Source organism: Oxyura jamaicensis, chromosome 3 (genome assembly GCF_011077185.1).
Source record: "Oxyura jamaicensis isolate SHBP4307 breed ruddy duck chromosome 3, BPBGC_Ojam_1.0, whole genome shotgun sequence".
NCBI lineage: Eukaryota > Metazoa > Chordata > Aves > Anseriformes > Anatidae > Oxyura > Oxyura jamaicensis.
The window spans coordinates 58,094,793-58,106,105 of NC_048895.1; the positions used below are offsets into that span (position 1 = coordinate 58,094,793).

The window sequence follows — 11,313 nt, forward strand, 5'->3', positions numbered from 1 at the left end:
CATATTTCATGGAGCAGAATATACCCTTGGAACTTAACGAAAGCCTGGTACGGACTAATGAAATACTAACAAAACTGCATCGCAAGGGTCTCAGTCCCAGATGACGAGACACAGAAAGGGCTGTTGCCAGGAGTCAGAGTGTGTGAGTGCCACACAAAAAGTGTATTTATTTGGTTGAGGAGAATGCATCCATCTCTCTATAAATGTCTGAGCATTTGAGACTTCTGTATTCATGCCTGAGACCTCTCTCTCTTACGGTACTCTCTCAAATCTTACCATCAATCTGTCACAACATAGCTAAGTGATCCATTTTTGAGTTTGGGGAGGGATTAAATCAAATTGCAGTGCACACTGATCAAAACCCTGGAGCTGCACTGCTGCTGTCGTTAGGGTGATCCTGGGGTATGTGCGTCCAGATAGACACACTCATGTGCTAAGGGATTATAAATAGGAGGTCCACAAAAACAATTTTATTTGGTAGAAGATTCTTTCATAAAATCTGTCCTTTCTGTTAAAATAGTGATTTCTGTTGTCCTCTACATCTCTCTTTTCTTCTTGGACATGGAAACGGCTTTTAGAAAGTTTGTGAATTAGTTGCAGTCACCAGGAGTGGGGCAATTGGTCCTGTATTAGCTACTGAGCAAAATCATTTTGGGTTATGACTAGTGTGAAGCAAGGCTCACAAAACTGCCAGTGGGAGACAAAAGACTCACAGCTGTCCAAGAAACAGATCCTTAAGGTTCCCGTGCTTTATGTACTCTCCTTTAATTCCCTTTAATTTGCATGTATTTATGCTAAAAGTCATCTACAGACTGTTTTCATGAAGACAAATGTATCTGACTCTGGACATGCTACAAACAGACTAGAAGGGAAAGCTCATACTGTTAACACTGTTAGGAATTAACCTCTTTTTTTTTTTTTTTCCATGATGTTATGTGATTAAAACATCAAATTAACTTCAATGCCAGAAATGTGTTAACTGTGGCTTTGTGCCTTCAGCTGTGCTGAGCCCAAATGCAATATATACGGTGTTAAGCTGTAAGCTGTACTCTGAAAATAAACGTTAAGGTATTTTTAAGGTGGTTTTTCTTTCTTTTTTCTTTTTTCTTTTTTTTTCCCCTTTTTTTCCTTTCTCACAGCAGTGTGGAGAGCAAAAGGCAGCAAACAGATAGGCAGAAGGGTTAACTGGCAGTGCTGCTGAGCAGGGAAGGGTGGAAGTATTTGCATAGAATAGCATCTGGAATCTATATGTCCTCACATACTTTGAGGGGGGAAGCAGTTTTCCACATTCATTACAGCCTGGTAAGGAAGAGGAGAAAAGAAACAAGGGGGGATAGAAAAGGAACAGGGGACTCCTTTTGTATCTGTGTCCAATATGGTTTCTTTTGATTTTTCATTCTCCATAGTCAAGAGCTCCCCATGGGTTCTCATCTGTTACCCAGGCTTTGCCATACCTGCCTGCCTGTGTGAAAATGGCTCAGCTGCCGGCGCTGGATGAGGCTAACAGATCACATCTATCTCTCTGGCGTCTACTGAGCACGCAGGGCTCCAAGGATCAAGCCCTGGACAAGAGCACAAAAGCAGGTCTGTATAGAAGCAGCCAACCTTCTGCATCGTCCGCGGCTCATTGTGCGGACACCGGAGGTCAAAACTCGCCTGCATTCCTGCTTTCCCAACGCGCTTGTGTCTCTGTGTGCATGCGTGTGTGAGTGTGAGCAGGAAGCACTGCAAAGTTACACCGCAGTGCTGCTCTGTGGCATCACTCTGGGCAGTAATTAGTAGGACGAAAGGCATTTCAAATGAGATAGAGCTAGAGTTTAGGGGTAGGTAGACAGAGATAGAGATAGAGATATAGAGATAGAGATAGAGATAGAGATAGAGATAGAGATAGAGATAGAGATAGAGATAGAGATAGAGATAGAGATAGAGATAGAGATAGAGATAGAGATAGAGATAGAGATAGAGACAGGGATAGAGATAAGGATAGAGACAGAGACAGAGACAGAGACAGAGACAGAGATAGATAGAAATAATAGAAATAGAAATAGTCTGGACAGCAAATAAGCATAAAATGGGCTTTACATTCTAGTAGGTAGGTAAATAAAAGCTGCCTGGGTTGCTGAACTTGCATTCAGAAAGGTAAAGGGAATGAAATAAAAAATGTAAATAGAAATGTCTTCTGGGAGAACATAGGTCTGCTGTCAGGGAAGGGGATGGAATGAAATAACTATGAGAAGCTAGAGAAGATATTCAAAGCAAGCACAGAATTGAGATTAATGACAAGGATCGGGGAATGTGTATTTGAAAGGGGAAGGGAAAACTTTCAGTTCTGTGGAATAGTACTTGAAAGGGGGAAAACCTAGAGGATAACATGAGAATATCTATTTTGATGGTTCCCCCTTTTACATGAGTTTAAATGAATTCAGTAAAATAATGAGTTTCCAATTAAGAAACTTTAATGCCACCGAGAATTCACAGGTCATTCATTTGCATTTTGGTCCAAGAATCTCCCAATATTTTCCAGAAGTCAGCAAATCACGTAAACTGGAAAAATCAGAGAGAATCTGCCTGTCATTTCAGAGGTTGAATTTATACCTGGCAGTTTTTGTGCTACCTTACAGGCACCAGGATTTCCCTATTGGCTCCGGACAGCTCCTGAATTCATTCCCAGGGATGTTTTGTGTTTCCTCTTCCATTTGTTTTCCTGACCAGAGGCTTCTCCTGCAGTCTCTGTTTCTGCAAGAGATATCTCTCTAGTCAGCAGTGGGATCACCAAGTAGTCCAAGGAGTTTGGTTTCTTAGACCAGTACATTTTTTAAATCTGTCTTTGATAATACTGTGTTAAGACTTTCAGTGCTTGTGTTTTTTATTTCCTTCCTCTTTCCATCCCACCTTCCTTCCCTCCCTTCTTTCCCTTCTCTTCCTTTCTTTTTTCTCCATCTTTCTTTTTGTTGTTTCTTTCTTTCTTTCTTCCTCCCTCTCTGCAACCCCTCCTTTTTCCTTCTTTTCCCACTGTCTCTATAGAGCTTTTCAGTCTCTGTAAACGAGCAACCGAAGAAAGATTTGCTGTCCCATTCGTTCCGCACTGCCCCCATAAAAAGCAAATATTTTCAGGTTGACTGAAAGTTTAACTTTGTTATTTTTTTTATTTTTAAAGAAAATCCAGCGTGACATGGCACGTGTTGGTGCCCTTGCCACTTAACAAATTACTTGTTTTTTTGACCTAAGTTAAATGCTGTGCAAATTTCCCTTGTCCGTGTTTTCATTGTGTGCAGACTTCACTGATAAAGAATAAAGAGCTAACTTGTTGGGACTTTTTACTCGGAGCTTCCTTCATTCACAACAGATTTTTTCTACCATGTCTTTAACGACACAAAAGCCTGGATCTTCAGCTGATATAAATTGCCCATTGCAGGGTTGCCCACAGTGAAGCTGTGCTGCATTACACCAGTTGTTGGTGGCCTGGGACTTTCGGGCGGTGCTGGGATGTGCAGTGGTGTCCTCCTGCCTGGCACTGCTGACCCCACTGGGCTCCTTCATTTTGGAAGCCAGGGGAGAAATGTGTTTTACCGAGGGAAGTCACCACCAAGGGCTTCCTCACAAGCCACCAAAATGCCAATATTGATGAAAATCTCAAGCCTTTCATCATCCTCACAGATAAAACCAGCTTCCTCTTCAGATCAGCACCTTACACCAAGGAGACCCAAGGCCGGTCCCATGCAGACAGCAGGCAGCTGAGCCCAGTGAAGTTGCCCAGGGCTGCCAGCCCTGCCCGTGCTCCTCTGCGGGCACCGTGGGGACAGGAGGCTCCCCACAGCCCCAGCACGCTGCTGTGTAGCTGACTCAGGCTTTGGGACAGGAGCTGCACTGGAGCCCCGCCACCGCCTAGCGTGCCCTTCATGGTGCCGCGCTTCCCCTCCAGCACAATAACTCAATTGACAGACTGAAGCCATTCGTCCACTCCGTCCCAAAGCCTGAACTGGCCATGCATGGGCTCACCCCCTTCCGTGAACCCTCTTTTATTTTCTCTAACACGCCATTTAATTTTCAAAAGAGAGAGGTATTGTACAGTTATAAATCTCAGCCCTTTCTCCACCGGCCCTCTCGCCCTCCATGCGGCTCTCCTTTGGCCAGTGATTTAGGGCGGGGGTCAGCCCGCCCCACCGCCCCCGGCGGGAGGTGAAGGAAAGGATCCGAGCTGGGCAGCCCAAGGTGAGCCAGCATGCCCCTCCGCCACGTAGCTCGGACATTGCCTTGCTGGCCCCTCGGGGCTCCTATGACAGCCCTCCTGCATGACGGATTGCTGGCCCAACAATGAACCCTCTGTGCCCTCCCATTACTCCTCAAATCTTGTCTTCCACCAAGATCGCACCCTCTGCACAATTTTCCTTCCTTGTGAGAAAGTAAAAAGCAAAATATGCAAGCGTTTCTCATCTATGTTATGAACTGTCTTCCTTCACAAATGAGAGCCTGGGACTTTGTAGAGATTTTTTTGTGATGCTTACTACTGGAGGTGCATCACAGGAATGTGCCTGGGAAGATATTTTGGAATGAATAAATCATCTTGCTTTGCCTTTTTTTTTTTTTTCCTATCCTCATTTGACTTTTTGTCCAGAAACATTTAAAATAGTTCTTTTTGTTTGTTTTTTCCCAGAAAACAGTTCTCAAGGTTTGATGTCAGAACACGAGCGGGTGAAATGGTGTCTCATTTAGCAGCAGATCACTGCTTGTATTTGTCAAAAGAGACAAGGATTTTCCAAGGGGCATAGTGGAATGGGAATGATACAGCCTGGGAATAGAGGCAGTGATATTAGACATGTAACAAGATCTCTCACTGTTTAAATTAAAGAAATTAAAAACAATTTAAAGATTTTTAAATGAATCTGTAAAAGAAGTTAAAAAATTAAAATTGTTTTTGTAGGTGCTGGGGAAGAAATTACATTTATAACTTTTAATTTCTACAACCACTAATAAGAGTTTAGGGCACCTTGTTTGTAAATAGTGGAGTGGCACAGACAGAGGAGTTATATTTTTTAAATTGTACATGTCTTGTAATTTCCCTCCAAATTCTGTTTTCCTGTTTGAGATTCAAACCCACAGTCCTTAGTCCTGCATTTTCTCCTAGTGAAGGACCAACACTGCCACTCAGACAAAGTGCTATCACCGGCCACAGCTTGCAACACAGGGGGAATATTGGTGATGGCCAATCGTTTGTGATAGGTTTGTGGAAGAGGAAAAAAAGTCACTTAAGAATTTGACCTCCACACATGTTCACATAAATCAGGACCTGCTCAAGAACGTTTCTTAAAATTGTTAAAAAATATATATTCATTGAGGGGTATTTTGTTGGTATTGATCAATCACGATGACTGAAATCCTAAAGCATTTACTTCTGGGAATTACATAATTTAACTTCCCTAATAACCAGCAGAGAAGAAGGAGGATGAGGAAGGAGTTTATAACATGTGATCCAAAAATGTCTGGGCAGGGCACTGTGAGCAAAGGTTAGGGCTGGATGGCAATTGAACCCCTGGGTAGGGAGGATGAAAAAAAATCTTGTGAATGGTTTTGCAAGTTTTTACTCCTCTTCCTACCAACAGTAGTTGCTCTGGGCTCTGTTGTATGAAGACAGAGGCACTTTATTATCCCAAGTAATTGGATTATCACTTGGGGTAATAACCAGTGCTCTCTTTTCTGCACCAGTTAATGAGGTTCAAAGGGATGGGAAGTGGAGTTAACAAAGGACAAGACAGCAGACGGAGCACATCTGTGCCCTGGCTACTGAGGAGGCAACACAAGCAAGCTTGGTTTGTTCCTGCTTGTCTTTTTTCCTCTGGTTGCTGCTGCCTTTCTCTGTATGTTAGTCCACACTCCCTCTTATTGTACTGCAGGATAAAAGAAAGAGGAGCCTCAGGCAGTTGTGTGTGCTTCCCTCTCTCTCTTTGGCTTACCCCTCCCTGGTTTTTTGCTCATATGGTGAAGATCTGGCTCATATGTGGAGAGACCAGGGTGCTAGTCCCACTGGCTATGAGGATGTGCCTGTGCCAGCTCCTGCCCCATCTCTTCAGGCTCAGGCTGGCACTGCCAGTTTCAGGTGGCAACTGGGTTTTAGCACAGTCATTGCTGGCTTTATGTTCATCTTTAATGGCCAAACAGATACCAAGCAGGTGTCTTCCCATCTTCTCAGAAATGGCTTTTAGGTTCTGCCATGTAAGCAGAATTACAGGGTGGGAGTGGAACTACCAGTGAATAAATGAATGGCCACACCAGGGTGTCCTCAGCAGGATTTCAGGAGCTCTGCTATGAAATTACTCACACCTGTGATATCCTTATGTGTGTACCTAGTTTCCTAGCATTGCATAATCAGTACACCCTATCCCTGACCAGCCTTTCCTTTTCATTATGAGTCTGTAAGGTGTGATGAAGAACAACTACGGAGACTTTTCTGACCTGCAACTTTTCAGGTCTAATTTAAACTAACATCTAATTTAAACTAAAGACTTACTTTGTTCAGGTGATGCTTTTATCCTAAAAGGTATTAAAACCCTTTAAAAATCTGTAATGACATGCAGCCTCTACTTAGCTTTTATTGCTAGTAAGCACAGGAGATAAAACATTAATATAGATAAACAAGGTAGGAATTACCTCAATTGCGTCTGCTCAAGTCCTCTTACCTGTTGCCTTGTGAAATCCTTTGTGGAATTACTGACCACCAATTTATGGAATTACTGACCACCAGCCATGCCCAAGATCCAAATTTTTGTCTTGTCCCAAAAGTGTCACACATGTTAACAGAATCTTTACTTGTGCAAAGGGTAGGCACACACCTAATTTCAGAAGAAGAGTGACAGTGACCAAATCAATCAGATCACAAATAGTGAAAAATATCAGATTTTCTCCCTGGATGGGATATGGTATACATTAGCAGAAGGAAAATCATGTGTAATTGTAAAAGAATGAAGGTGTCCGGGAAAGGCAGAGACTCCACAAGACACGCTTCCTAGCCAGGCAACATTTTGATACGATGTGCAGGGTGGTATTTCTGTAATACTTAAAGGAACATTAATAGCGGTACTTGATATTTTGCTTCCTTTTAATCCAAGGACAATTAAATAAAACACTTTAAACCGAAACAGCAATGAACAAACTAAGAAAAAAAAAAAACAAAACAAAAACAAAAAACAACTAGTGCCTGGCCTCCCCAGCACCATGGTGGGTGTTGTTCCACCACCTCATGCTCTGGAAGGTGGTGCACGAGGCTTTTGGCTGTGTTGTTCCCTTGTTGTGGGGCACACAATCTGCCAACTCACCAAAGCTCCTTGTTTGCGCTCGCTGTCCTAGGGCTCTTCCAAAATCCTGCAGCCTGGCAAAGAGCAGGTTGTCACTTCTGAGAAAATATTCCTCCCTGACCGAACTGCTCAAGAGTTCACCTCCATGCCACAGCACTGCTGGCAGCTCGGCCATGCCACGCCAGTAGCCTGCCTCCGGAGCATGCCCCAAAAGATGGTCAATCCTTTGTTGGCCCCATCAGTTTCGTACTCTGCCCCACTCTTCTTAATCAAACCCACTTCAAAGACCCAAAACAGATTGATTCACATGTGAACACTACCCAAACTGTCTTCTGAGGGGGCAAATACTTGTCTTACGTTCCTTTGAACCCACTGTTGCCCGTTTACTTGTATTTACTTTGCGTGGCCTACGGCTGAACCATGGAAATTAGAAAACAAACTCCTATTCAGCCAGTCATGTCAAAGGTGACCGCTGTGCCGGAGAGTCGACTGTGGGACAAACACTTGGCTGATCGGCGGCCTCTTCTGCGGCGTTGCTGTCTCCACAGTTACATACCTGTCTGCAGAAGCCTTTAGTTTATCTTGTCTGTGCTGGAACTCCTAGACGGTGCCATCAATCTGGGAGATGAGAGGGATGCTCGGCTGACACTCGCACAAAGGCTGCGGTGCAAGAGAAAGGGAGGCAGCTCCCTGCAGGCCGAGCCCCGTGGGGCGGCACGGGGCCACCACCATCTTCCTGTCCTGGTCCTGGCAGCCAGGGGGGGAAGAGGCAGAGGGCACCTCGTGGGCCCACCAGGTCAGGGGGCTGCAAGGTGCCCTGAGAACACAAACCAGCTCCCTCTTCTCCAAACGAGCTGCAGCAGGGCTGACAACGTCCCACAGGCACAGCAAGATGAGTTTTAAAGTCCATATCTCTCAAACTGTGTGTTTTCAGAGGCTGTCTTTAGCTAGGCGAGCCATTTATGAGACCTTCTGGCAAGACCAAGAGTACAGCAGTATAGCTTGTCAGCAAAACACGATTTCCTGGGAGTTCCTTATTGTTTTAAGGCCCTTGGAGGAGCTCTAACAGTATTATAGGGCCATAAAAGGGAAATGGATGATTTTCCAGCTAGCTGGCTACTGCTGAGTCAGTGGGTTGAAGGCAGTGGTGCTGCATGGTATAACACAACCCACAAACATATGTCTGAGCTGCTGCATCTCAGTGCACCTCCCACCAAGATATGGCGTTTGTGCCTCCTCACCACAGTGCTGGTGAAAGCTCTCCTCTGCTCCTGCTTGCCAGTCCTCCTGGCTCACTGTGGCTAGGCTACCGTGTGCCCTGGGAAGCTGAAATTCAATAAAATTCACCCAGATCAGCCAAATGCCTTTCACTGGTGTGGTAACAACCACGACTGATGCAAAAAATGAAGAACCTGGTGACCAAATGTTCACTTTGCTATCTTCCTCATGGTGTGTGGTGTATTACCCAATGTGTCATTCCAGTGAAGCCAATAGGAGACTGTGGAGTAAAATGCTTACCAGTAACCAAAATGTTATCGCCAACTACTGTTGATACAGTTCAAAGAACAATATGAATAGCAGGAAAAAATTAAACTTGGAAATACACAAAGCAGATTTGAAAGCCCAGTTTGTCTGCTATAGAGGAGTATATTTCACTCAGGATAATAATTTCCCTACCTTTGTCTATAATATGTAGGGGAGTCCTCGTGCCAGAAAACTACATACTGAATGCAAAAAGCTTGTAAGAACAATGTCAAAACATACATGCTTTAAATATGCTTACAATCAAACTCTTATTTTTTAAAGCCGAACAGCAAACATTCCTCCTGTAACAGAGGTCTGGAGTGCAGGTACATTAAACTCACGTCATGCTCCCTAGTGCTGACAGTTTTTATGCCCCAGAATCTAAAGCATATCAAAGACGATGGAAGAAACGATAGTGGGATACTGCATCATTGCAGCTCTGCTCTTTTCTTGTGTTTAAATTGTTTTGTGCATGGGGAGAGAAAGAAAGAGAGAAAGAAAGAAAGGCAGAAAGCTCAAATGAAATGGTAAAATATGAGCTTTCAGAAAGAGCAGATCTTTTTGACTATCTTCTTTTTTTCTTTTCTTTCTTGAATAGAAGAGAGTTGGTGCCACAATGGCTCTGCAGGCTTCCCTGTGCAGAGCACAGCTAGGCACCATGCTGCTGTTAGCGAGAGCTCGAAAGTCCTCCCCATGCAGTCCCCAGGAGCACAGGCATGCTTTGCTTTGAGCAAAAGCTGATGGCCCCGCGCTGGTCCCACAGGCTGCCTTTGTACTGACAGCCAGTTAGAGGTTTGCGATGAAACTGGAAAGGGAGGAAATGTTACTGGGTTTCAAAGGGCCTCATATGCCCACTTACTGCTATGCTGTGCTCCCTGGAGTCTCCCCAATATACACGAGCCCAAGCCTAGGGTTTCGGCATACCAAGTGTGTGCATTAGGGATACAGACAGGAATTCTGTAATTGGTGGATCTTTGAGATTTCTGCATTAAATGGGGGTTGTCACAGTTTCCCGCTGAGTTTGCTGTGTGAGTTAGGAGCCAGCCCACACAGAGCATAACATGCCACCCCTACTTGGATAGATGATTTGGACAGTGCTGCTGCTTTGGCCATCACCACACAGCTGATTTGAGCTGCTAAATAATAATGAAATGGTCAAAAAGGAAACAGGGTCCCAAGTGCAAACCCTTGGAAGATCGGTGTAGAGTTGTATCTTCCGAAGCAGACTGATCTCTCAATTCAGAACCTATTAGTTACATCCATAAATGTATCACAAGAAAAGTAAGTACATATCAGATCGACAGCTTTGATTGATGTTTTTACCTGACTGACGACAGACACAGAGGCAAAAGACTTATGTGAGATCAGAGTTGGATTTGCAGCAGGCACTTGACCTCCAGCTTCTGGCTTGACACAGCAGCCAGGAGCAGAATTGATGCAACACAATCCTTCATCACTCTGCTACATTTTCCTTTGAAAAAAAAAAAAAAAACACAAAGCAAAACAAAACAAAACAAAAAGACGGTATTTTGAGCATTAAAGGAGGCAGTACTGCTGGTTTCCTCCCTTCTACCCTGCTTCCCTATTCCTGGCACATTAAGCCTCTTGCTCCTCTGCTGCCGGGAGAGTGGGGCTGTAGCCAAGACAAAAATTAAGCAGTAACTCTGGTGCTGGTGGGCACAGCCCCTTCGTGCTATAGCAGCCTGTGGTAAGGCAGCCAGGTGCCTCATACCTGAACCCCCTGGCATTTTTCTGAGCCTGAGCCTCGCAAAGCAGCATTCAGCCACATGCAGCGACCCCTTGCACCCCCCTCCCCTCAGGGGTCCACGCAGCTCTTCAGAAACACGAGAGGCTGCGCTGCAGTTGCCGGGAAGGTTCAGCCCCTGGTACGTGCTTCAGCATTTTCGAAATGGTCGGGCTTCGTCACTGCACTGTGCTTAGCTCGGGGAGCGCAAATCAGCTCCTGGAGACCCATTGCATGGTTAGGGCGAGCCAATGAGCAGCCTCGCGGAGGGCACGAGTTGCCAAAAGAGCAGATGTGTCCGAAGTCTGTACCAGTTAATTTCGTGACCTACTGAAATCACGGAGAGATTTATACTGCTAATTACTGACTTTGTTTCTGGTTTAATCATCCTTCCCTTCACCTTTCTGTAAAGCTGAGAAGGGAAAAAACACTGGTAAACAGCTTGTCTTAAGCAGAATGTTGTTTCAAATAGAAGCACATGATTTTGTGGGAGTTTTTGGAAAAAGAAATAATTAGAAAATATTTTAACTAAAGCTTTTAATTCAGCAATGAGACATATTCTTATTTTCATTTGTGAGCCAGAATCCTTTATGAAGTGAAAGTGAAATGATTTAAACATATTTCTTCTATTCTGGACGTGAACAGCAAACTGTCATTTACTAAAATTTCTCATAAATGCCCAGAAAAATGAATGACAGGAATGAGAAGCTGTAGAAATGTTGCAAAATATACGAAGGCCTTGATTCTGTAAAGTTT

General features: G+C 44.3%; 2 long non-coding RNA genes across 2 annotated transcripts; both read right to left on the reverse strand.

Moving 5' to 3' along the window:
* Nucleotides 1-908: 908 nt before the first annotated feature.
* On the reverse strand, nucleotides 909-2,143 carry LOC118165214. Its single transcript, XR_004749918.1, has 2 exons — nucleotides 2,004-2,143; nucleotides 909-1,810 (listed from the first exon to the last, which is right to left on the reverse strand). It is a non-coding gene; the product is annotated as an uncharacterized LOC118165214 (long non-coding RNA).
* A 14-nt stretch (nucleotides 2,144-2,157) lies between these two features.
* Nucleotides 2,158-10,716, reverse strand: LOC118165213. Its single transcript, XR_004749917.1, has 4 exons — nucleotides 10,546-10,716; nucleotides 10,137-10,284; nucleotides 6,675-6,827; nucleotides 2,158-2,736 (listed from the first exon to the last, which is right to left on the reverse strand). It is a non-coding gene; the product is annotated as an uncharacterized LOC118165213 (long non-coding RNA).
* Between the last annotated feature and the right edge of the window lie 597 nt (nucleotides 10,717-11,313).